Genomic DNA, 25,887 nt, shown 5'->3' with positions numbered 1-25,887 from the left:
AAAACCTAGTAGATTATTGACTTCACAAATCTTAGTAAAATAATCAGTGGTGTCTAGTGGAGGCCAGATGCAACCCAAATCAACTTCATTTCTCATTATTTTAATTCACAAGATAGAATGAACACCCGTGTTCGAGGTCAAAAATTAAACGCCGGCTGAGTAGTAAGCATTCCCTCGGCAGACACGTGATGGCTGTAGTGTTGCTTTTTTTAAATTAAATGAGTCTCCACATGGTGTCCTGATTTCCTTTTCCACCACCATTTTTAGAACCCAGTAAGCATTCTGCTAACAGTGGAAAGATTATGACGACAACTTGATAGCAGTAGCTGAGCCTGTATAGCCATCTACCTACTATAGCCAACCAGCAAGCTAGCTAGCAAAGCTAAAGGGACTGCAAACGGGTTAGCACAACCATATAGCATAACCATAGGCCAAGTACAGCCAAATATTAGCTTTAGCTGGCTGGAATATAAGAGGTCAGCAAACATTTTCCCCTCGTACTCCTGGAACGTACGTCTGCCATCTTTATGATGAGGTTTTGTAGTCGACAATCTGACCAAATGAAGAGAATTGACATTAGGGCTAAGCTTTCACCGAACCAGAATGTTAATTCACCAGACTTGCAGGGATTGGCTTGTTACTCAGTTATTTATTGCTAAGCAAGCTTACTCATAAATCAGAGTAAGGATCACAATGGAAAAGATAAGGAATGACAAGAAGCCCTGATATCAAATTGTATTACAGAGTACTGACAAGTGTAGCATATGGGACATTTACAGATGACATTAAGGCTCCGTCATATTTCAATCCTACATTCTTTAAAAATAAAAAAGTAAGCAGACAACAATAAGAGCAATATCTGAGGATCGATTTGCCTCACCTCTGCTTGGCAAATCACTTGTAGCAAATAGCATTCAGTGGGTGGCCAAACACATGAAATGTCAAATCAATTAAAAATACATTAAAAATCATTCCCACCGGTCAACAGATGTGGTCTGAATCAATAAAAGTCATGATGTCCAGTGAAAATAGGAGATGGAGAAATGAAAGTAAAAAATAAACAAACAGGAAGAGGGCTGTGGTGTTTATGGCCCTCCTACAGTGCATTGTTCCAGCCACTCCACCCTCGCCGCACCGCGACCTAGTTCAGAGGAAGCATGTAATTGCCTTCCCCACAGGGGATTTCAACAGGGGTTGGAGGGAGGAGAAAACTGTCACCATGAATGAGCGAGTTAAGCCAATCTATCACTCGCACATTTAATCTGTAGCCAAAGAGGCAGCAATTCCAAAACAGCAATTTAGGGCAGAAAAGGGATGACATGCCAAGAGAAAAGCGGGTGTGGGATAATTCTTTCAAACCAAATCTGAGTCATTACAGGTCATCATAAGAACCTGATTAAAACGTTTTTTTTAAATGCATCAAATCTGCGGTCATTAGTAAGACTGACAAAAGCTGTGCCTAAATGGACAGTTTTTCTGCCCTCCGTTGACGACCGTCTGAAATCAACACCCTCGAAGTAAGTCTGCATTTCACAAGACTATCCATGTTAAACAGGTGTAAATCATGAGCAGATACCTGTAGAGTAAAATGGTTAGCCGCTCAAAAGGTGCTTGCTGCGTGAGATCTGCAAGCCTGCAGGTGTTCCATGAGCAATAGAGCCAAAAGCACCTTATATGATTTTACTAAATTATTTTGTGGGTTCGGGACCAGTACGGGAAAAAGTATGAAAATGTTGCTCTGGATAAGAGTGTCTGCTAAATGACTATATTTTTTATTTTTATGTAAATACCATGAAGTTCAATAAAGAGACTGTAAATGCAGGTACTTCTCTGAAATAATAGAATCAGTTTTATTTTTTTATGTAAATACCATGAAGTTCAATAAAGAGGCTGTAAATGCAGGTACTTCTCTGAAATAATAGAATCAGTTATGAGCCTATTGACGTCAAAATAAGGTTTTGTTTGAAATATGGAAAAACTGAAATCAGCCTACATCGCAAACTATGGTTACTAGTCGCTTGATACTGCCTGAGCTATTTCCAATCTAATTTAAGAATTGTATTAAGACATGTGGGATGAAAAGATCCATTTAAAATATCTATTCTAGCCTTACAGCAAACCAACAGCAACAGGCTCAGTGGCATTTCCACTGCTACAGTCTGCAACCAAGCACACAGCTCGCTCACTGCTAACAGGTCCCTCATTCTTCCCCAGTCCTGTCCACCGAGCCAAGCAGCTCTGAGGGTGGGGGAAGGGAATCCTGGGAAACATGCTGAGTGCTGCTGCTGTTTGCTCTGAAAACACTGCCTCATGCCGGCCCCGGATTAGCCAACAGTACGGGTTGGTGTTCGGTCAACCAGACACAGAGTAAAACACACTCAGGTTAACCTGTAATGGAAAGGACACTAAGAAAACGTGTGCAACGTTGACAGATGAAACTAACATTTACAAGACTAAGATAGAAGGTTGAACAAGGAAAGCTGTCAAAGTGGTCATTGTTTACATGTGTTCATTTAACATGACCAGTGAGGAAATTCACTGTTTGATCCACTAGCCACTGTGATAATAAAAATAATATTATGTATATTTTTAATATTATTAAAAACACGTAAACAACATGAGAATGCTTTCTGTTTTTATAAGAAATTCGGGCATAAAATTAAAAACAGCCGCCACCTGCCAAATCCAGGTAGATTTATTTAAGTATTGTAGGGTATGAATGTCTTTCACCAGCCACGTCGGCGGGTAGTCAATTTCCAATGATCTACAGCGAGAGCGTCTCATCTACAGCGTCTCGTCTACAGCGTCTCGTCTACAGCGAGAGCGTCTCATCTACAGCGTCTCATCTACAGCGAGAGCGTCTCATCTACAGCGTCTCCTCTACAGCGTCTCCTCTACAGCGTCTCCTCTACAGCGTCTCCTCTACAGCGTCTCCTCTACAGCGTCTCCTCTACAGCGTCTCCTCTACAGCGTCTCCTCTACAGCGTCTCCTCTACAGCGTCTCCTCTACAGCGTCTCCTCTACAGCGTCTCCTCTACAGCGTCTCCTCTACAGCGTCTCCTCTACAGCGTCTCCTCTACAGCGTCTCCTCTACAGCGTCTCCTCTACAGCGTCTCCTCTACAGCGTCTCCTCTACAGCGTCTCCTCTACAGCGTCTCCTCTACAGCGTCTCCTCTACAGCGTCTCCTCTACAGCGTCTCCTCTACAGCGTCTCCTCTACAGCGTCTCCTCTACAGCGTCTCCTCTACAGCGTCTCCTCTACAGCGTCTCCTCTACAGCGTCTCCTCTACAGCGAGAGCGTCTCACCTACAGCGTCTCATCTATAGCGTCTCATCTACAGCGAGAGCATCTCATCTACAGCGTCACGTCTACAGCGAGAGCGTCTACAGCGAGAGCGTCACGTCTACAGCGAGAGCGTCACATCTACAGCGAGAGCGTCACATCTACAGCGTCTCGTCTACAGCGAGAGCGTCTCATCTACCGCGTCTCATCTACAGCGAGAGCGTCTCATCTACAGCGTCACATCTACAGCGTCTCGTCTACAGCGAGAGCGTCACATCTACAGCGTCTCGTCTACAGCGAGAGCGTCTCATCTACCGCGTCTCATCTACAGCGAGAGCGTCTCATCTACAGCGTCTCATCTACAGCGTCTCATCTACAGCGTCTCATCTACAGCGTCTCATCTACAGCGAGAGCGTCACATTTGTGAATAAAAATAGTCAAGTATGAGTACAATGTGCAAGTAAGAGTCATAAAAAAATGCTGCAGTAGCTGTTTTTCAAAGTAGTTCTGTTTCTTAACCACTAATCACACAAAGAAATAGGAATCCTATATCTCACCCCGATCAAACACACTGCTTGGTGGGGGAGCTGAATGAGTGAAGTGCTGATAGTTTCATTGTTGGTCTTATTTACTCTAAAGACGACAAAGTGAGACTTTGTCAGCGTGTTTTTTTTGGGGCTATTTACATTTGGTTTTGTTCACAAGCTCTGTTGTTTTTCCAACGTTAGTTTGAGTCTGCTGCTGCAACTGATAGTGAAAAAGACGCCCTGGCAGTCAGATCCCAAATCTCACAGCCACTAGTGACAGGACTCAAATGGGCCCGTTACCACAGTAAGGGGCAGCTGAGAATTTTGTCTATGATATATTTTGATTAAAAGACTCTGGCCATAAAAACAATTGAGCAATATACCACATTACCTCTTACTAATACATTGCTTGTTTTAGGAACAATACAAAGCATAGTCATCTCTTATGTTTTTTTTATGTAAAAAAAAATATTTGGGCTGGTAATAAAAATGAGTGACTGATTTATCTAGGTTCCACAGTGGCTGGTGAGCCAAAAAGTTTAGGCCCTGCAAGAAATGTATTACTAGTAATGGTGTATTGCTTCATTTCATTTTTGTTACCTGTGTATTTTAACCAATGTATGTTGAAGCAAAAAACATTTAGGTAAAATACAGAATCAGTTAAAACAACTGAACATCTATAATCAACAATGTGCCTACCCTGACAAACAACTGAACAGCTATAATCAACAATGTGCCTACCCTGACACAAACACCTGAACATCTATATTCAACAATGTGCCTACCCTGACACAAACAACTGAACATCTATAATCAACAACGTGCCTACCCTGACACAAACAACTGAACATTATAATCAACAACGTGCCTACCCTGACACAAACAACTGAACATCTATAATCAACAATGTGCCTACCCTGACACAAACACCTGAACATCTATAATCAACAACGTGCCTACCCTGACACAAACAACTGAACAGCTATAATCAACAACGTGCCTACCCTGACACAAACAACTGAACAGCTATAATCAACAACGTGCCTACCCTGACACAAACAACTGAACAGCTATAATCAACAACGTGCCTACCCTGACACAAACGGCTGACTTACTTGAGGGGTCTACGCTGAATCTTCTTCACAAGGAGTGCTTCCAAGTAGAAGCACAGAAACAAAAGTTTATGAGTGATCCATGCTCAATCAAGCACCGTCAGTAGGTGGGACAAAATTTCACAGCTGCCCCCTTTAAAACCTTTTCATGTGGGACTTCCAAATATCTAACGGTTGCCAAAACGTGAGTTTTTTTTTATTTATTATACGCGTGATGTCCGAATGCACTCCCTGTTCCAAAATGTGATTGTTACGCAACAGGACAGTTATCCCCCGCTGCCCTCAAACAAAGACACACTGCCTTCTAATTATCTATAGCCTGCATAAACTTATTTTCCAACAAGTTTTATGTTCTATGAATTTGAATTGAGGTGTGTATCCACCTCAATAATTCACATTTCACTGTTGCGGACAACTCACAGGTTTGAAGATGTAATGAGCCTTAAAAACTTCTCTCTTCGAGGAAAGCCCAAGCACTTCCCCAGTGTTTCCACAGATCAAGTATGCTGACAGCTGCAAAGTCTTGCAAGCTTTTCCCCAAACATTTTCTATCTGGCACTCGCATTGTCTTCATTGTTGTTTACTTTACAAACAATCATTTTGGACATGTGTTCCTATCAAAGTAAGTGCCTTATTTTCTGTGTATCCTGTTGTCATTTCCACTGTAGTATGTACAGTTGAAGTCGTACGTTTTTCACATATTCCTGATATTTAATCCTAGTTAAAATAGGTTATATTAAATGAGGTGAAGGAATTGTTCACTAATCTTTCGAGTAAACGTTCGGAAGTGAATGAGGGAAGGGAATGATCATAGACGAAACATCCCCTTCAATATACATACAGAACAAACTCATCTTTTCTCCTCATCGTTGGTTGACAAACATGCCGGAGCACACAAATCGGATTGCTATCGATTTTTAGAAAGTGTTTTACTCAATTATTTCAATCAATGGTAATCTCACTCGTGATGTGATGAATTGTAAATAGTAATTGCTATTAGCTCATTCATATTGTGGTTTCTGTCAGCCGAGAATGAGCTAAATATGACCACTTGTGTTATGTCAATCTTTCCTCACTTAGCACTAGGACTAATGTAGCCTACATTTTCTATTTTGGATGATTGTGTTATGCTGTCGCTACTTCTGTGAATGTCTGAAAACTGCAACCAAAAATAAACTGGTCACATTCAGGACATAACTTAAGGCTTTTGTTTTTGCTAAATGTTTGTGAAAAAAAAAACAGTATGACCAGCTCAAATGCTGACTGTTGCGTCAATCGAAATTGGACGCTCTATACAAGTGTTGTAATTCAGGGACCACTAAAATGATCACATCCGTTTGTTGAGCCGGGTCAAATTAAGGGACTGGCCGTTACCATGGTTGTTGGTGAAGAAAACAAATATAGGACTGCGATGTCTTCCTAGCAGCAGATAGTTGCAGCCAACTGGCCAAGAAACACGAGGACAAAGTCACACTTTAGTAGCCTTTGTCAACTTGACCAATTTCCAATTTCTACATGCTCTATTTGACCACCACCGTGGCTGGTGAAATAGACGTTCTTACCTGCCAATGACAAAATCTACCCACATTTGGCGAATGTTAATTTCCAACTCTGAACGTGGCTCATTTTTGAAAGGGCCGATAGTTTCTTTAACAATTTTTGGATATAAAACACAACAGTAATTCTTGAATTGAACTGAATTGACACCATTCAGAAAAAGAAAAAAAGCTTATTCAGAAGCGTACCCTTGAGTAAGAACTAGTCTTGGGATTCTCTACTTCCCTTTCAGATACCAGCTAGCTAGCTTGCAAACGTAATGTTGGATTGCTAGCTGAAACAGAAACACAAAACGTACACTATGATAGCTTTCAACTCAGGGCAACAATACAAGGCTGTGAGAAACAATACTACCAAGGATGTGAGAAACAACACAAGGCTGTGAGATGGTCGTCCTCTTTTATTTCAAGATGTCAAGTACGAGCATTGACTCCAGCCGTTAACTGGCTCACGTCATCCTAAAGCGTCTCATCTCATTGTAAACCCAAGATCCTCAAATTAGCACTCAGTGCTATGAGATGTTTACGCCATATTTAACAAGATGGCAGCATCACGACACTTCCCAGTACCAATTTGTAAGTCGCTCTGGATAAGAGCGTCTGCTAAATGACTTAAATGTAATGTAAATGTAATAAGCTAATTGTCACGAATATTACCGAAGGTGACTCCCCTTCTTGTTCGGGCGGCGCTCGGCGGTCGTCGTCGCCTGTCTACTAGCTATCGCCGATCCGTTGTTCTTAGTTTTGTCTAATTGGTAGCACCTGTTTCTAGTTTGGTTGTTAGGATAGGGTTATATATAATCTGTTCAGCCCGCTTCTTTTCGTGCGGGCTTGTTCTCCTGTTTCCTTGTTTGAGTGTATTTTTGTTGGCATTTTGGGTTTCACGCTGTCCGTTTATATTTCTGTTCATTTGTGTTTCCACTTTTGTTCATGTTATGTTTCCAGGACATTAAAGCGTGTTGTTTTTCCCACATCCTTTGCTCTCTGCGCCTGACTCCACACCTCTTCACTCATTTACTCTTTACACTAATAAGCCATTCGTTGGGATCCATTCAAAACTGACAATCTGTTTTTACTTCAATGGCTTCAACTAACTAGTGTCAGGATGACTTAATCAGTTTGGCCCATTAGCCTAAATCAATAAGGCCTGGTCTAACAAATCCACACAAACTGCTAGCAGACCGGGCTTGACTAGTCCTCAACTAACGCACCTGAAGAAACTCTACAGGTTTTTTGCAACAGTAGACAAAGTGAAAACACAATTGGCTTTAATTTGCAGGTCACAGGCTAACCTTCAGACAATTATGACAATTGTACAGTGCTTGTGTGGAAATGTCATAGGGACTGACTGGCATTTGGTTAAAGCTGCAATATATGTCACTTTTCTGGGCGACCCGACCAAATTCACATAGAAACGTATGTTGTAGATCTGTCATTCTAATTGAAATCAAGTATAAGAAGCGGTAGATCTATTCTACACGCACAAATTTCTATGCTTCCCGTTCTTAAATTTAGTTTTTTACGTCTTTTACTTTTGTTTTTGTACAGCAACTTCAAACAACTGAAAACACTATATTTTTGGTTATGGAAAATATAGTTCACAGCAGTTTACATGGTACAATAATTCTCTGCACCATAATGGCTTGTTTTGTCACAAACTGAAATTAGGCCGACTATTAGAATTTTAGTAACTAGGAGATGGCGGAGCGATTTCGGCATAGTACAATCCTAGCCAGCGACATTACCAAAATAATCCCACATTAAACTGTAAACAAAGCTACTTCTCATTCTAGAGGGCACTCAATCTTATTTATTCATTTAGCTGCCCGATTCCTCTCTCACAGTATCTTCAGGGTGTCTAAAAAAAATATAAAAAAAACACTTTCATTCATCGCATCAGCCTAAGGAACAAAGCTTCAATCCTGCTTATTATGGAGAAACTGTACTCGCTGGGGAGCGCAGGACAAAGAGTTACTGACACAGTGATGTGTAATCAAAAAGGAACATGTGTCTGAAGTTCTTTAAAGGCCCTCGTGTACTCTAGGGGAGAAATACAGTCCAATGCTCAAAACATTTGCCTGGACACCAAATTGGCACACGATAGAAAATTCCTAGAGAAAAGGTTTTGATGACATTTAAGTACCAGAGACACAGAGGTTAACTGTGGACAGGTTATGTGGTCTGTCAATCAAAAATTAAGAATGTTGTGGTGAACTGTGACTTCCAGTGTTAACCACAGACCAGAATGACGTTGTAGGGCCCTAGGCTTACATCCTCACCCACCTGCCAGCCATCACGGAACGTTCCAGAAGGCGCTGGCTTGGCTATGGAACCAGAGCCGTGTGACATTCAATACAAGGACCGTAACTGATGAGACTGCAAGCCTAAAGCTGCAGCTGAGACACTGCAAGTCAGCGGTGTCCTGACACAGGTCTGCTCTCTTCTGTTTTCTCTCCCTTCTTTCCTCAACACTGAGTTCTTACTGGCTGTCACTCTGCTGTCAGACGCAGGGTCAGAAGGTCGGTCAGAAGAAAGAACACTAAGCATTTTCCACAAGTTAATAGAGTAGCCAGCCAAATAGAAAAAGTAGCCAGCTAGGTGCCCTCGGGACCGTGGGGGGGGGGTTGTGGGAGGTTGTCCCCCTAGGTTAAATTTGTTTTTCTGAAATGAGCTCTATTTTGGTGGCCTCTGATTCATCATAATGTCTTGATTACATCCAAAATACACAGCAAAATGATTTAATGCTTTATTCACTTTATCCCCCAGATTAGAAAAATGTGTTTACAATTTAAAATGTATGAATTCAGTGTATTGTTAGTTGTTTGAGATTGTCTAGGCCTATATGATCTGGACTATTTTCTAAGAGAGCATTTTTTTTAAATTAAAAATCTAATTATACTAACCTATCTAGTTAAAGGTTAAATAAAAAATTGAGATTAAAGTTTTAAGAGTTTTACTGCAAGATTTTAACTGCCACAACGATGTTTGTTCTTCAAATTATGCATTTTATGAAAACAAATGATTTAATAGCCCACCTTATCTTAAAATAAATTAGAGCAATTTTCATGAAGAAAAAAAAACATTTTCATTCAAAACCCAATGTTTTAGGTTTAGTTACAGTGAAACACATCAATTTGGAACTTCATTTAGACAATTTGATGCAAAAAGTTATGTTGGTGTTTTAACAGTAAATGCAGCTCTCTGGCCCCTAGTGGTTCGACTCTACCATTGAAATAGTGCCTCTACATGCTATGAAACTCCCTTCTAGATGTACTGAGCGGTACCTCCTCAAGGCCTACTATAAAACTAGGTGACTTATTTGACAATGGTTGTCGGTATGTGGTGTGTGCCAATATATTTTTGTGTGATGCTTCCTTGACTAGACTACTGACATTACACAAAATTTTAAAAAGGCAGTTATTAAGGCACACATTTCCACATATGACCGAATTTCAACATGTTTGCTTACCGTTTCATACACATCTATGTGCTTTTACAAAGAAATAAAACATGTATGAAGATTATACATTGATGTTGGTAGCCATCTTAACAAGAAATAGATGACAACTGTGTTCATGCCAAATTGTTGTATTTTTTACCCAACCGCTATAACTGATTGGTGACTCAGTCCACTAAAGACAGCTGGTTCATAGTTCAATTGTTGTAAATTCTAATCCCATGTGGGTTTTTTATTTATTTACAAGATTCATCCCATGCTTTAATTCTGATAAGGTGAAAGCATACCTGTGAGAGGGGCCGCCCTGTTAGTAGCCCACACACTAATTCTGATAAGGTGAAAGCATACCTGTGTTAGTAGCCCACACACTTTAATTCTGATAAGGTGAAAGCATACCTGTGAGAGGGGCCGCCCTGTTAGTAGCCCACACACTTTAATTCTGATAAGGTGAAAGCATACCTGTGAGAGGGGCCGCCCTGTTAGTAGTCGTAGGTTTTTAATACAGCACTCAAGACCAATCTGAGTTCATTTCACCATTGGACAAAAAAGAGCTACTGAGTAAATACTGCCATGTGGGTTGGATTGAATTGAGCCCCTACCTCTTCATTCTCAAGGTGATAATTGCATGTGTCTTCCCAACACAATACCGCAATAAATGTGAGTCCACAGTTCAAAGATCTTCTTTGCTTTTTATTGCACACCGTTGGAAGGATTCGAACTTACATTGCAAAGGGGTAATAGATGTCAGGTAATCTGTACCCGACAGCCGGCGCTAATGGAAAACACTGCACTTTTAATTTAATTCCCTCTGTGGTGAGGCGTACAGCCAGCCTTCAAAACACAACTCTATTTAAATGACTTAACCTAGTGGAGGAGGAACCCAGAAATCCCCTGGTGATGCTTAAATAGGCAGTAAGACAATCAAGATGGTAGATTGGTTTACAAAGTCTACTAATACCAAGCAAAGTCACGAATGATCTTAATATCTTAGCATTACCAGCAATGGTTGAAAGTGTCCATCCATGACGGCTTTGATAATTGAACAAACAGTATCAGACATTAAAAAGACCTCAAATAAAAATTTGCATTTTGAATCAACACCCAGTCACCTCAGTAGGAGGACCATTCAGGGTTTCCGTTACCCACTAATAGACGTTTTTTGGGAGATTTTAAAAACTTTTTTTTTTTTTTTAATACAACTGACACTTGCAAATTGTCTGGGAGAAGAAAGACAAATCCCATTGCAAAACAATGCTTTTTTTTTTTTAAATCACATTCATTGAAGGAAATGCATTTGACCGGTCAATAGGTTAATAAGCCTAATTTAGTGGAACTAAATTGGCGCTTGCGTTTTCATTAGTCGTTAATGTTTATCACACGCGCAAAGCATACAGCTACAGCACTTATGAGAGGAAAATGTGTCAGCCAGCGCAAGAGCTGCTGCTTCAGTTTCTTAAACAGCTCAATTCCTGCTGGAGCGAAATGTGCTTTTATAAGCCCAATCACTGCGTAACAAATTCTAAATGCAATCATGTGTTAAAAGCCATTTTTTTGGCCACGATTAAAAATAGCTATAAAAAAAAACGTCCTTCCTCAAATGGTAATTGACACGCGCTTCCCATTCGAGAGCCTCAGTAAGTAGGCTTCAGCTTTGTCACACACCCCTTTGAAAAGAGCTGAAGGCATTATGCATTTTGAAAACGGAACATTTTACTTCATATTATGAGGCATGTCTTACCTTGCTTCAAAGTCAACTTCGACCATACAAACGTGGAGGCAGTTATTTTATAAAAACTTCCATATGGCATTGAAACCAGTCTTATTCTCTCGTGTCAGTGGTTTTCTACCATCAACTTTCCTTCATTGTCCAGTAGCCAAAGGCACATTCCTAGTTATATTAGCAACCCATGCTAGTTGTATCATCTTTAGATCTCCCCTCTTAACATTTCTAATGGATATTTTCATCTCCGTCGACATGAAACCGCTCGCATGTGCGGTGTGATTTTGACAACAGTGTTTTGCTGCTTATTGCATTACGGGAACGAACATTTGCGTGTAGCCTACTGCCTCGTGCGCTAATGTGAAGAAATAATAGTTTAACATTTTAAGCTAAACGTTCAGATCTGTTGCAACAGCTTCATTGCTTTATAAAGTTGTTTTTAGGCCTAAATTTCAGATCTACGGTCCTACAACTGTCCCAGAGTGAGTTTGGAAATAGGCTATTTGTTTCTCGCACAGAACGGCAAGTTGACCCATAGAATAGATACACTTTTCTACTATGGGGGGATAGTAGATTGACATAGGCTAGTGATTGATGTTCCTTACTCCTTTTGTTTGGCGGAGGAAAAAAGTAAACGTGGCAGTTATTATAACATTTTCAAAGTGTGCATCGGAATTCGGTAAGAAGGACGCAGGTCGTATTGCATCATCACGCTCCGTTTAGATGAATAACCATAAATCTAAAATGTGTTTTCTGTTATTCTGAGCATTGTGGGTGGACGGACTAATCAGGTTACACACCCAATGCATATAGGTCTGGTAAATTTCTCAAAATGTCTGTTCAATTTAAAATGCTACTGGTCAAAATGTCGGGTGCCACATTTTCCCCTAACGGAATCCCTGGTACCATTATGTATTCAGAAACACCCAGTCATTTTCTCAGTAGTAGTACAATTATGCATTCTGTAAGGAGGACTCTGAATACCCTCCAAGGCACTCAAGAAGGTTCTGTTAGGGACGCTGAATACCCTCCAAGGCACTCAAGAAGGTTCTGTTAGGGACTCGGAATACCCTCCAAGGCACTCAAGAAGGTTCTGTTAGGGACTCTGAATACCCTCCAAGGCACTCAAGAAGGTTCTGTTAGGGACTCTGAATACCCTCCAAGGCACTCAAGAAGGTTCTGTTAGGGACTCTGAATACCCTCCAAGGCACTCAAGAAGGTTCTGTTAGGGACTCTGAATACCCTCCAAGGCACTCAAGAAGGTTCTGTTAGGGACTCTGAACACCCTCCAAGGCACTCAAGAAGGTTCTGTTAGGGACTCTGAATACCCTCCAAGGCACTCAAGAAGTTTCTGTTAGGGACTCTTCATTAGGGCAGATTTATTCAAAGGCTGTTCTTATGGTGGTTGTTCCAGGAGCTCAACACCACTTGTTTGGCAAATTATTTTAAATGTGTAGCCAAATGGATGTCCCGTGCTAGCTGACACACGATTCACATCCACCTATTCTATGAAAGTCTGCTGGTTTTGTCAAGAGCTGTATTATGCAAAGGGGTGGGCAAGGAATATAAACCATCAAGAGACAGCCCTAACCTCATATTGCAAGGTTAACAATGCAATTGATTTTCACAAGATGTTTTGCAATTGATCAAAGCTTCTAAGCTCAGGGTCATACAGACCAGCATTGCTAAGGCAAGAGAGACTAAAATACTGGGCTAGTTAAAACAGGAAATAGGTTTCAGACACCAAGACAAACATTCCTGACTGTCACAGTGTACCCTGTTTTTGGTAAGCTATTGGGTGCATACACTTCATGATACTAGGTAGGCCATCATTGTAAATATTTGTTCTTAACAGACTTGCCTACTTAAATAAAGGTTAAAAAAATAAATCTTTCAAAAAATTGAATTTGAAAAATTCAACAAAAACTGGCCAGTGTTTCTCCTCTCGTCTCGTCTGACATCAACTGTTAAAATGTGAACTAGGCTTACTTTTACTTTACTGCTTATTGGATAAAAGTCTGTCGATTTGAAAATGAAGTTCATTGACGGTCTCTTATCGGCAGTCACGCGATTATACAATTACCATGCCACAGCCATGATGACTAACTAGCCTCGCGTAAGCCTGGTAAAACCAATATGAACATGACAACTTACGCCCGTCCATCACTACACGACTTTCAACAATCCCCAAAATCTGAGCGTATCACATTAAACAACCATCTTTGCTGTATTTTTTGGGGGGGGGTGTTGTCAACGTGGTCACACACTACAAGGTTCTTTACTTGGTCGTGAGGATTCTCCATACCACGCTGTCTCACCAAAACAATTATCTGAAAAGGTTTTCAAATCAGACATTCACACACACTTGCCATACAGAGTTGAAATAACACAGCTTGTGAACTTCCGAGCTGTGACGATTTGACTAGTACAAAACGCACGCTAGCGGTAGTCATCACACATTCTGGGTGATATGAAACAACATCTCACTGGCTTCTCCTCTGGCGAGTTCTCATGGGCTATTCCTGATCACCATTCTCAAAAACTTGTCGTTGCACATCTCACACTACAAGAGCATCGAAGACTGTGCCGATAAAATCAAGCATGTTTGGTAAAAAATAAATCAGGACGTCTGGGACTGTTCAAAGACGAGATATTTGCCCTCAGATTACATCTCTGACCTGCTCACATTAAATGAGTGTCGGTGACGGCTGTGCCCCGAAGAGGCAACGATATGGATATTTTGTCTCCGATCTCAAAAACTAGTCTGGGACAGCTAAATCAGGGCCAAAATAGTGTAGTGGCTTTATGACATTTCAAAATGTCTGTGATGTAGAATCTTTACCATCACCTTTTAATGGGCATAAGAAACCAGGCTAACTGAAATAGGCCTACCATAAATCATGAACAAATGCATAGGCCTAGCCAAATGACGACACATAGCTAGACGTACCTGTCCTCTACAGGCTACTGCTCAAAAGGCTCACCTTTCTTTCTAGCTCAGATATGAGAAACATTTCACAGCCTAGCACACACCACAACACATCATGAACTGTTCTACATTACGCTGAACACATTAGGAAAAAAATCATGTCATGATTATGCCGCAAGCTTTACTAGCTCGGCTCGCTGCTCTTTCAGGGATCTCCGGCTGTCCCCTGCTGAAGCACATAAATCCTATCTGGTTTGTCATCCGTTGGTGTGCAGCCAATGGGTCATTTAGGTGCAACCGATCCTGTATAGGAATACTGTCCGTATCACAGTTTAGTCCACACTACCAACAACGTGTAGAGGCACTCACACTACACCTAACACTGCTCACTATGTCCATGTATTAGCATTGGGGGGGTAGAAGAGCAATGTTCCAATCCATATCACAATTATCCAATAACTGCAGTTCACTCAGCAACCAATCAGGTCTTTTGATAATGTGACAGATGTAGGCTAATGATTGTTATTTTCAAAAAATAGAAACGGTTAGGGGGACCAACATTCTACATCACGTGTGAAAGAATTGAGCCAATAAGAAACCTTCCTTCCTACCATTTGTTTGGGACAGAGTCTCCCAAAACATATGCAGCGTTTAGTTCATCTAATCGTGGGAAATGTAAGATCAGACGGCCACTAATAGCGGTTACTCTTTTATTGAGTTATATTTCAGTCACTTCAAACCATAGAGCAGAACGAAATACTGTCAAAAAAAATACTGTGCGACTGAATTGCAATAGACTGTCATATGCTCAAATTTAAAAAATAACCACTGGCTATTGATCATATGTCGGGATTGTGAAAATTTTCTGATATTAAAATTGAGTCGTGGGCCCCCCCAAAAAAGTTTCGGAACACCTGGTTTAGGATATTTAGCCTAATGAGTCAAAGCCTCAAACTTTTTCTATGCATATCAGAGTTAAGGTTAGCCAATGGAATGGGTAGGGGGGGAGGTTAGGCTACAGGCCTAAGTCAGGACTGGACGTTCTCATTATTAGATCATGTGACGTCTCTCATTTCAATAGTTCCCCTTTTGTAGCCTACATGGGATTTACCAACAACTATAGACCTAGGTGACCTCAGTACACAAAATGGCCCTCTTCTACTAGACAACAATCCTTAGTATTGAAGAGCCTTGATTTTTTTTTCTCCCTCATTCTTTTTATTGGTGAGAAAGGGTTTTGGAGCTGGGAGGCCAATGGACGTATTGAGCTGCAAAACTGATGGTGCACCACAACTTTTTTTTAAATGACTACCCATAATGCCTAATGTCTCAGAGCGGAACTATTAACGTTTAAAATGGCAAATGCAATCAAAATGAAAACGGTAGACCCGGTACTAAAAATAAACCACAGTCCCACGGGCCATTAGCATGCAATGGAATTCACAGCCGTCATAGCAACTAGATGACTTTGATGGCTGTTAGCGTTAGACGAGGCCTACATTCTGTCATGCAACCACTGCTTTAAAATACTCACTGGGGATGTCCTAGGGATGTCCTACTTGTCAAAGTCTTTGTGAATGTAAAGCTCCTCAAAATGGTATTGTTCATCGTAAGTTGTTAAAAAAGGAACCATAACTCCCTGAGAAAATGTATTTGAGTCCAGTTTGTCAGCCTAACAGTTCACATTTCTTTGGGGTTCAAACCCCCGAGCGGACAAGGTACAAATCTGTCATTCTGCCCCTGAACAGGCAGTTAACCCACTGTTCCTAGGCCGTCATTGAAAATAAGAATTTGTTCTTAACTGACTTGCCTGGTTAAATAAAGGTCAAATAAAATAAAAATGAATAAAAAGTGTTGTTTTTTCCCCATATGTAAAAAATCCCAAATAAAAGCCTGAGGTCAAATTATAATATAACTTTCCACATAGCCTCCGGAGGATTAAATGAATCAATTTCCAACAGAAAAAAATCATAGTCCTTGGTTACACCAATACTATCATTCTCATTGTAAATTCAATTGGTTGTGATTAATGATGGGAGATACGAGCCTGGGGTTGCTGTCAGTCCAAAAGGTTAGTGGCTCGCTCTCTGGCCTACCTCTCAGTATGAGGGTCAACAGATGTACAGTGAGATCGGGCCATTTCAGTTTCCTTTTTACTCCAAACAACAAATCTCCTCTTCCATAGGCCACCTGGGTCTCAGCTAAGAGGCTGCATGATAACAAGTGACAAAGGGAGTGAGACTTAGCTGACCTTTATACTAACGTCACCTAGCGAAGGATATCAGCCACCTTGTGACGCAACAATGGAGTGATTTAATCCAGATCATAGGTCTCAACTAAGATAAATGAGGGCATGAATTGGCAACAACAATGAAAAAAACACTGTCACAAAAACCACGGCTAAATGTAGAAGGTTTTACAGACCAATGAAACCGCAGGGTGTAATCTTCAACAAACGACTCCCTAACTTGCCCAAGGCCCCGGTAATGTTAGTCATGATATTTTTTGATTCATGCAATCAATGTTGCATGCAATGGTCATGGTCTAGTCACATGAAAATGCATGCCTAAAGGATTTGCCTAACTGGATACGAGCCACTTCAGAAGGTAGAATAGGTCTCTCTCTGGTCTGGAAGGTGAACAAACATTACGCTAATGTTAATGAATTGCTGCTATGGCGATTGTTATGTTTGTCAGTGAGAAGTGTTTCGGCCTATTGAAAGAGAGCACAACACAAAGTATAGGCAATAGGGTCAAACTACAGTGTACTTTGACAAACGTCTCGTCTTCAACGTTTCTCTGAAAATGGTTATCAAAACAGCCAGACTACAGTGTACTTTGACACACGTCTAGTCTTTAACATTTCTCTGAAAATGGTTATCAAAACAGCCAGACTAGGAGTCTACGGAAATACTCCTTAAATACTTTGAAATCTTTTCATCTTAGGGCCCACAGGTAAAAGGGTTCAGCGCTGAGAATAAAGACTGCTTTCACTTTGAGGATGGATACACTGGAGAATATATTTGCACAACGACAGAAATAGGCATAAAAGGGATTGGTGTTTCTCTTTTCACTGATGAAAATCTCTGGACGACAATAAATAAGCTAATATCCATTGTCCAAGAAGAATATTGAGGAAATGGTGTAGAACTCACGTTCTTCCTTCGCCCTCAGCCTAGACGCTTGTTATATTCTCCAGCCAAACAGGAAAGTAGCAGCAACACCTCAACAATGAGAGGCGTGAGTGGGCGGTAATCACACGCCACGGCAAATAAATAGACAATACGCAAACATCTGCCTTTGCCTTAGGGTTGGGCGATATGCCCAAATATCATATATGGTATTTTTCACATTTTTGACAGTATTTTAAGTTTTTGATTAATAAAAGTTGTAAATTTGCTTTATGAGTAGTGAGTAATCCTAGGATGGCAAAACATATATTCCAAGTGATTTCAATGAGTCTTTATCCATTCTGATTGGTTTATACTAGAGGTCGAACGATTATGATTTTTCAACACCGATACCGATTATTGGAGGACCAAAAAAAAACGATGCAAAAAAAAATGGCCGATTAATCAGTAATGTATTTGTAATAATGACAATTACAACAATACTGAATGAACTCTTATTTTAACTTAATATAATACATCAATAAAATCAATTTAGCCTCAAGTAAATAATGAAACATGTTCAATTTGGTTTAAATAATGCAAAAACACAGTGTTGGAGAAGAAAGTAAAAGTGCAACATGTGCTATGTAAGAAAGCTAACGTTTCAGTTCCTTGCTCAGAACATATGAAAGCTGGTTGTTCCTTTTAACATGAGTCTTCAATATTCCCAGGTAAGACGTTTTAGGTTGTAGTTATTATAGGCATTATAGGACCATTTCTCTCTGTACGATTTGTATTTCATTCACCTTTGACTATTGGATGTTCTTATAGGCACTTTAGTATTGCCAGTGTAACAGTATAGCTTCCGTCCCTCTCCTCGCTCCTCCCTGGGCTCGAACCAGCAACACAACGACAACAGCCCACCATCGAAGCAGCGTTATCCATGCAGAGCAAGGGGAACAACTACTAGAAGGCTCAGAGCGAGTGACGATTGAAATGCTATTAGCGTGCGCTAACTAGCTAGCCATTTCACTTTGGTTACACCAGCCTCATCTCGGGAGTTGATAGGCTTGAAGTCATAAACAGCGCAATGCTTGACGCACAAGGAAGAGCTGCTGGCAAAACGCACGAAAGTGCTGTTTGAATGAATGTTTACGCGCCTGCTGCTGCCTACCACCACTCAGTCAGATACTTAGATACTTGTATGCTCAGTGAGATTATATGCAACGCAGGACACGCTAGATAATATCTAGTAATATCATCAACCATATGTAGTTAACTAGTGATTATGATTGTCTTTTATAAGATAAGTTTAATGCTAGCTAGCAACTTACCTTGGCTTACTGTATTCGCGTAACAGGCAGTCTCCTTGTGGAGTGCAACGAGAGAGAGGCAGGTCGTTATTGTGTTGGACTAGTTAACTGTAAGGTTGCAAGATTGGATCCCCTGAGCTGACAAGGTGGAAAAACTGTCCTTCTGCCCCTGAACGAGGCAGTTAACCCACCGTTCCTAGGCAGTCATTAAAAATAAGAATGTGTTCTTAACTGACTTGCCTAGTTAAATAAAAGGTATAAAAAATAATATATATAAAAATAAAAATCAGCGCCCAGAAATACCCATTTCCGATTGTTAAGAAAACTTGAAATCGGCCCTAATTAATCGGCCATTCCGATTAATCGGTCGACCTCTAAACCAAATGTTGCAATTGAGATTTAGATCAAAACTGGGTAAGAAACAAAGTGTTGGTCAGTGTTTCGTAGGGGACCCTATAATCTTTGGCTACATTCAAATCTTTATTGATATAGCCAACATATTGATGCTCCGCCTATTTCCTCTTTGATTTAGAAGATCTTGCACAAACAACATGCTGATTTAAGCCTCCACAGTAATGGTATCAGGCTGTATTACCTAGCTACGTTTGCTCTGACTCAGTACCTTTATTAGCTAGTTAGCTAGCCAGCGAACTAACGATTAGCATTAGTGGCTCATACGATTTAGCTTAATTTGCTAAGAAAATACAAACCAGCTGTTTGCAGATGTAATAAACAAACTAATATCGTAATTATAGGACACTTGTGGATTTATGTTAAGATCAAAGTGGAAAAAACATTGTCATCAACAGTGTTGCATGAGCTGCATTGACCATGCAGACTGAATGCAAGTGTCTCGTGGTCAAGCAACAACAAACGCACTCCTTGATTGACAGGGGGTGTGACTAGGTCTGTGTGGAAAGCGGCACGGAGAGAGAGTGAGAGAGAGAGAGAGCGAAGAGGGATGACTCAAGTAGCGGAGTAAACTAATTTATGATATGATAAAAAAATATATTTTTACACACGGCATATCACATTTAATAAATCAAAACATTCAAATTCCGTTACAGAAGGTAAAGTTAAAACCCAAACCGGTATATAGTCAAATACGGTATACCACCCAGGCCTGCTTTGCCTTCAACTCCACTTAGCACAGATTAACCAGGGGGATAGCAGGGTGAGATGAGCTGTCTGTCAATAACACAGCAAGCCTAGAAAGATTCCACTACATAGACACATGACTACATGGAACTCTATTCCACATCAGGTAACAGATGCAAGCAGTAGAATCTGATTTTTTTAAATTTTTTTTTAAATACACCTTATGCAACAGCAGGGACTGTGGCAACAAACATACACACACTATATATATATATACACACACACAGAATTCATAAGGCTGTGTGCCCTCAGGCCCCTACCACATATCTACAAAACAAAATCTAATATATACATAGGTTTTGTGTTGTAGATATGTGGTAGTGGAGTAGGGGCCTGAGGGCACACAGCCTTATGAATTCTGTCATGAATGTATTGTAATGTTCTTCAAATTGTATAACTGCCTTAATTTTGCCGGACCCCGGGAAGAGTAGCTGCTGCCTTTATACGTCAACAAAAGAATGTTTCCGGAATGCTTAGCTCACTGGTTTTGAACTAGAGAAAATAAAAACATTTAAATCTGAGATGGTGGGTGTCATGGCTTGCTGAAATGACATTGAACGACCCTCTTGTGACTTACACAATCTAAACATTGTTTGACTTGGGTATAGAACATAAATTCCGACATGAAAAAACCAAGTAAGTATCTTAAAATCTTTTTAAATTATTTCATTGAATTTGTGTGTCATGCCATTGAGGACAACTAGGTGTACTGGATGCTGTACACACTTTATCCCATGATCAGAACCAGCTACAGGATGTAACATGGTGACCATAACAAGCCTGTTTGAAGTTCCTCAAGTTGCAGCAGGGAGAATAAATCAAATTTAAAAAAGACAATGCACCAAGAGAGTAAACAAAACATTCTACTTGATACACAGTAATGTGCTGTTTGGCAGACTTTTGAATATTTTTTATCCAAAGCGACTTAAGAGGTTTGCATGCATACATTTTACATTAAGGGTGGTCCCGGGAATTCAAACCTGCTATCCTGTTGCAAGCGCCGTGCTCAGCCAACTGAGCCACAGAGGGCCGTGCTCAGCCAACTGAGCCACAGAGGGCCGTGCTCAGCCAACTGAGCCACAGAGGGCCGTGCTCAGCCAACTGAGCCACAGAGGGCCGTGCTCAGCCAACTGAGCCACAGAGGGCCGTGCTCAGCCAACTGAGCCACAGAGGGCCGTGCTCAGCCAACTGAGCCACAGAGGGCCGTGCTCAGCCAACTGAGCCACAGAGGACCGTGCTCAGCCAACTGAGCCACAGAGGACCGTGCTCAGCCAACTGAGCCACAGAGGGCCGTGCTCAGCCAACTGAGCCACACCGTGCTCAGCCAACTGAGCCACAGAGGACCGTGCTCAGCCAACTGAGCCACAGAGGGCCGTGCTCAGCCAACTGAGCCACAGAGGGCCGTGCTCAGCCAACTGAGCCACAGAGGGCCGTGCTCAGCCAACTGAGCCACAGAGGACCGTGCTGAGCCAACTGAGCCACAGAGGACCGTGCTGAGCTACAGAGAACCATAGACATTACTGTAACAATCCAGAGGAGACAAGAGTCTAGAACACAGGGCTCCAAGATCAAGGGCTGCGGACGTAACCATTAGTCCAAGAAAAAAAGTTATCTACCTTGGGCGAGCAGTTAAATGGTCTAATCAAAATGGCAGGTTTGTTTACACCAAACGGGAAGTACGTCCCCACACTTTGACTTTCTTTTAAAGCAAATTCACACGCCTGCCTGTGGCTTCGATGACCATACCAGGTAATCCGACTTCTAACACCACTGAAGCAATTGGGGGGGTGCAAGGTCCCAAAGTGGGGGATCAACCTCAGGTCACCAGGACCAAGGAATAGCAACCATAACCACTGTTAAAATAAATCTAGCCTCCTTGGTAGACTGGCTATTATCAACGGCAGTTTTGAAAGGGGGATACCTAGTCAGTTGTCCAACTGAATGTATTCATCTGAAATGTGTCTTCCACATTTAACCCAAACCCTCTGCCTTAAATCGAAATCCACGTCTTTGGCGCCCGGGGAACAGTGGGTTAACTGCCTTGTTCAGGGGCAGAACGACAGATTTTTACCTTGTCAGCTTGGGGATACGATCCAGCGACCTTTCGGTTACTGGCCCAACGCTCTAACCACTAGGCTACCATAAGCAGTAATGCGTTGCAATCTTAACACAAAAGAAATATAGATTGAATAAATGTTGATGGTGGACCTGTGATTTCACCACGCCTCTGACTTGAATCATTCAATCAAGGAGCATGTTGAGTAGTCTGGGATACATTTATAGTGTCAGGTAAGATGGCTCCCCCTGGCAAATACTGTGAAATACAGGACCAGTCAAAAGTTTTTTTTTAGTGGGTTGGCTCAGCCTTGGCAAAGAACATGCTGATATCACATATCAAGTGTACCAAAACATACAGTACCAGTCAAAAGTTGACACACCAAATCTTTCAAGGGTTTTTCTTTATTTTCACTCTTTTCTACATTGTAGACACTATGAAATAACACATGGAATCATGTAGTAACCCCAACAAAAGTGTTAAAATAAGTATATATTTTATATTTGAGATTCTTCAAAGTAGCCACTTTGCCTTAATGACAGCTTTGCACAACTTGGCATTCTCTCAACCAGCTTCATGAGATAGTCACCTGGAATGCATTTCAATTAACAGGAGTGCCTTGTTAAAAATTCATTTGTGGAATTTATTTCCTTAATGCATTTGAGCCAATCAGTTGTGTTGTGACAAGGTAGGGTTGTTATACAGCCTATTTAGTAAAAGACAAGGTAGGGTTGTTATACAGCCTATTTAGTAAAAGACCAAGTCCATATTATGGCAAGAACAGCTCAAATGGCAAGAAAGCTCAAATAAAAGAGAAACGACAGTAGATCATTACTTTAAGACATGAAGGTCAATCTGGAAAATTTCAAGAACTTTTAAAGTTTCTTCAAGTGCAGTCGCAAAAACCATCAAGCGCTATGATGAAACTGGCTCTCATGAGGACCACCACAGGAAATTAAGACCCAGAGGTACCTCTGCTGCAGAGGACAAGTTCATTACAGTTATCAGCCTCAGAAATTGCAGACCAAATAAATGCCTCAGAGAGTAACAGAGTTCAAGTAACAGACATCTCAAAATCAACTGTTCAGCGGAGACTGTGTGAATCAGGCTTTCATGGTCAAATTGCTGTAAAGAAACCACTACTAAAGGACACCAATAAGAAAAGACTTGCTTGGGCCAAGGAAAGGAATGGACATTAGACCGTTGGAAATCTGTCCTTTGGTCTGATGAGTCCAAATTTGGGATTTTTGGTTACAACCGCTGTGTCTTTGTGAGACGCAGGATATTTTATATTTTTCCTTTATTTTACTAGGCAAGTCAGTTAAGAACAAATTCTTATTTTCAATGACGGCCTAGGGACAGTGGGTTAACTGCCTGTTCAAGGGCAGAACGACAGATTTTGTACCTTGTCAGCTCAGGGATTTGAACTTGAAACCTTTTGGTTACTAGTCCAATGCTCTAACCACTAGGCTACCCTGCCGCCCCAGGGTAGCCTATGTGAACAGATGGTCTCTGCATGTGTGGTTCCCACCATGAAGCATGGAGGTGGTGGTGCTTTGCTGGTGACACTGTCAATGATTTATTTATAATTCAAGGCACGCTTAACCAGCATTGTACCACAGTATTCTGCAGAGATACGACATCCCATCTGGTTTGCGCTTAGTGGGACTATCATTTGTTTTCAACAGGACAATGACCCAAAACACACCTCCAGGCTGTGTAAGGGCTACTTGTGACCAAGGAGAGTGACGGAGTACTGCATCAGATGACCTGGCCTCCACAATCACCCGACCTCAACCCAATTGAGATGGTTTGGGATGATATGGACAGCAGAGTGAAGAAAAAGCAGCCAACAAGTGCTCAGTGTATGCGGGAACTCCTTCAAGACTGTTGGAAAAGCATTCCTCATGAAGCTGGTTGAGAGAATGCCAAGAGTGTGCAAAGCTGTCAAAGGCAAAGGGTGGCTACTTTTAAGAATTTAAAATATATTTTGATTTGTTTAACACTTTGGGTTACTACATGATTCCATGTGTTTTAATTTCACCGTTTTGATGTCTTCATTATTATTCTACAATGTAGAAAATAGTAAAAATAAAGAAAAACTCTTGAATGATTAGGTGTCCTAACTTTTGACTGGTACACTTAATAACCGTCATGTCAGCATGTTCTTTACAAAAGGCTGAGCCAAACTACTAAAAAAAAAACACTAGCTTGATTTTTGATAGACACTCTGTTAGCTAACCAATGTAAATTGCTCTGAATAAGACTTGCGCATCTGCGAAATTACTAAAATGTCAAACGTATCTAGCTACATGTGGATAGCTAGTAATATCTCAAGTCACTTAGGGAAACGCATGACAACTGTACACAAGCATTGGTATAGAATATATATGTTTTAAATGGACTAACGTCAGTAATATCAGATATAGTTAAAACACATGGAATATTATAACTTGCTATCTAAACTGCTAGTTAAATGGCCAGTTTCATCCTAGCTGCTACAGTCCTACAATGTCCTCATCGGAGTCCGTGTTGAACATGTATTTAGTGGCTAAACATTATTCCCACAACTGCACACATTACATCAGGGGCATTATCCTACTAGGATAATTATTATATGGCTCGTGAACAGTATTTTAGGACAAGAGGCGAATAACTCATGCCGGGTGAGTGTGGAAATAGCTGCTCCTCAGACAAAAGAGGGGGTTTCACCAAAGCAATGCAGGAAAGCAGTTGTTAGCCAGAGAAGCTAACTGTTAGCTAGTTAACCAGCGCGCTTTCCAGGTTAGCATTAGCTAACGAAGCTAGCTCATGCGCTTACTAACTAGCAGTCCCCGTTTTCTAAAGTGCAGAACAAATTCCTTCACTAGTATAAAACTTAATGTTGTTGGCTAACTTACCCTTTTGACAAACCCAATCCAGCGAATGTTTATGGGCACTCCATAGATCCTGATAGTAAAGGTAAAAACCACTTTGATGACCCACCCCACCTCCCCCCCCCAATGTGCAAATATACACAGACAAATCAATCAACGTGCTCCCAAGAAATCCAACGCCAGGGGAAGGGAACGGCTAATTCACTGGACTGCTGCCATCACACGTTGAGATCCCGTTGAAAATCAGTTTAAAGCCCTGGTTGAAAATAAAGCATATCCTTTCTTTAGTCCAAATTGTAAAAATCCAATATTCTGGCAGTTTCCTCACCAGTTTAATTCCTGGATTTGATTTCGTTGAAATCTCTAATATCTTGATGGCTGTTTGGATCGTTCAATGCTGAGGGGAGCGATACAATGTAACCAACAAGCAGAACGAGCCACTTGCAAATTCAGGGACAAAGATCTGCGTGGACTGAACCGCTTGAAAGCGGTAGATACAAACATAGAGAATGATAGAGGCCTCTAGTGGCCAAAAGGCTATTCTAGCATGGGCAGCGCCATTGAGGGCTTCCACCACGCTTCCGCAATTTTAAAGTAGTCAAAGTGGTCAACTGGGCGGAGATTCGTATGGGTTGTAAAAGCCTCAATGACACTGGCCATGCTGTAGTAGACGCTATGAAAGCACTAATAGCAAGATGAGTCCTCTATCTATCTCTATGGGTACAACACCAGCTGAGAAGAACTGGAACAAGATCATGGAGGGGACTGGGGATGTTTTGTGAATGAGTCTCC

The 25,887-nt window shown here is 41.1% G+C and overlaps 1 protein-coding gene across 2 annotated transcripts in view; it reads right to left on the bottom strand.

The window, feature by feature from the left end:
• LOC124037509 (zinc finger protein 609-like) overlaps positions 1-25,508 on the bottom strand; it is a 232,297-nt gene extending 206,789 nt beyond the window's left edge. Inside the window, exon 1 of one of the 2 annotated variants that reach the window (XM_046352278.1) lies at positions 25,120-25,508. The gene's annotated coding sequence lies outside the window, so the exon portion shown is untranslated. The remainder of the gene's footprint in view (positions 1-25,119) is intronic. The other variant, XM_046352279.1, reaches the window with a different exon arrangement.
• Between the last annotated feature and the right edge of the window lie 379 nt (positions 25,509-25,887).

The sequence above is a fragment of the Oncorhynchus gorbuscha genome, linkage group LG06, assembly GCF_021184085.1.
Source record: "Oncorhynchus gorbuscha isolate QuinsamMale2020 ecotype Even-year linkage group LG06, OgorEven_v1.0, whole genome shotgun sequence".
Classification (NCBI taxonomy): Eukaryota; Metazoa; Chordata; class Actinopteri; order Salmoniformes; family Salmonidae; genus Oncorhynchus; species Oncorhynchus gorbuscha.
The sequence above is the reverse complement of the archived record's forward strand: the minus strand, read 5'-3'. Positions and strand labels throughout refer to the sequence as shown.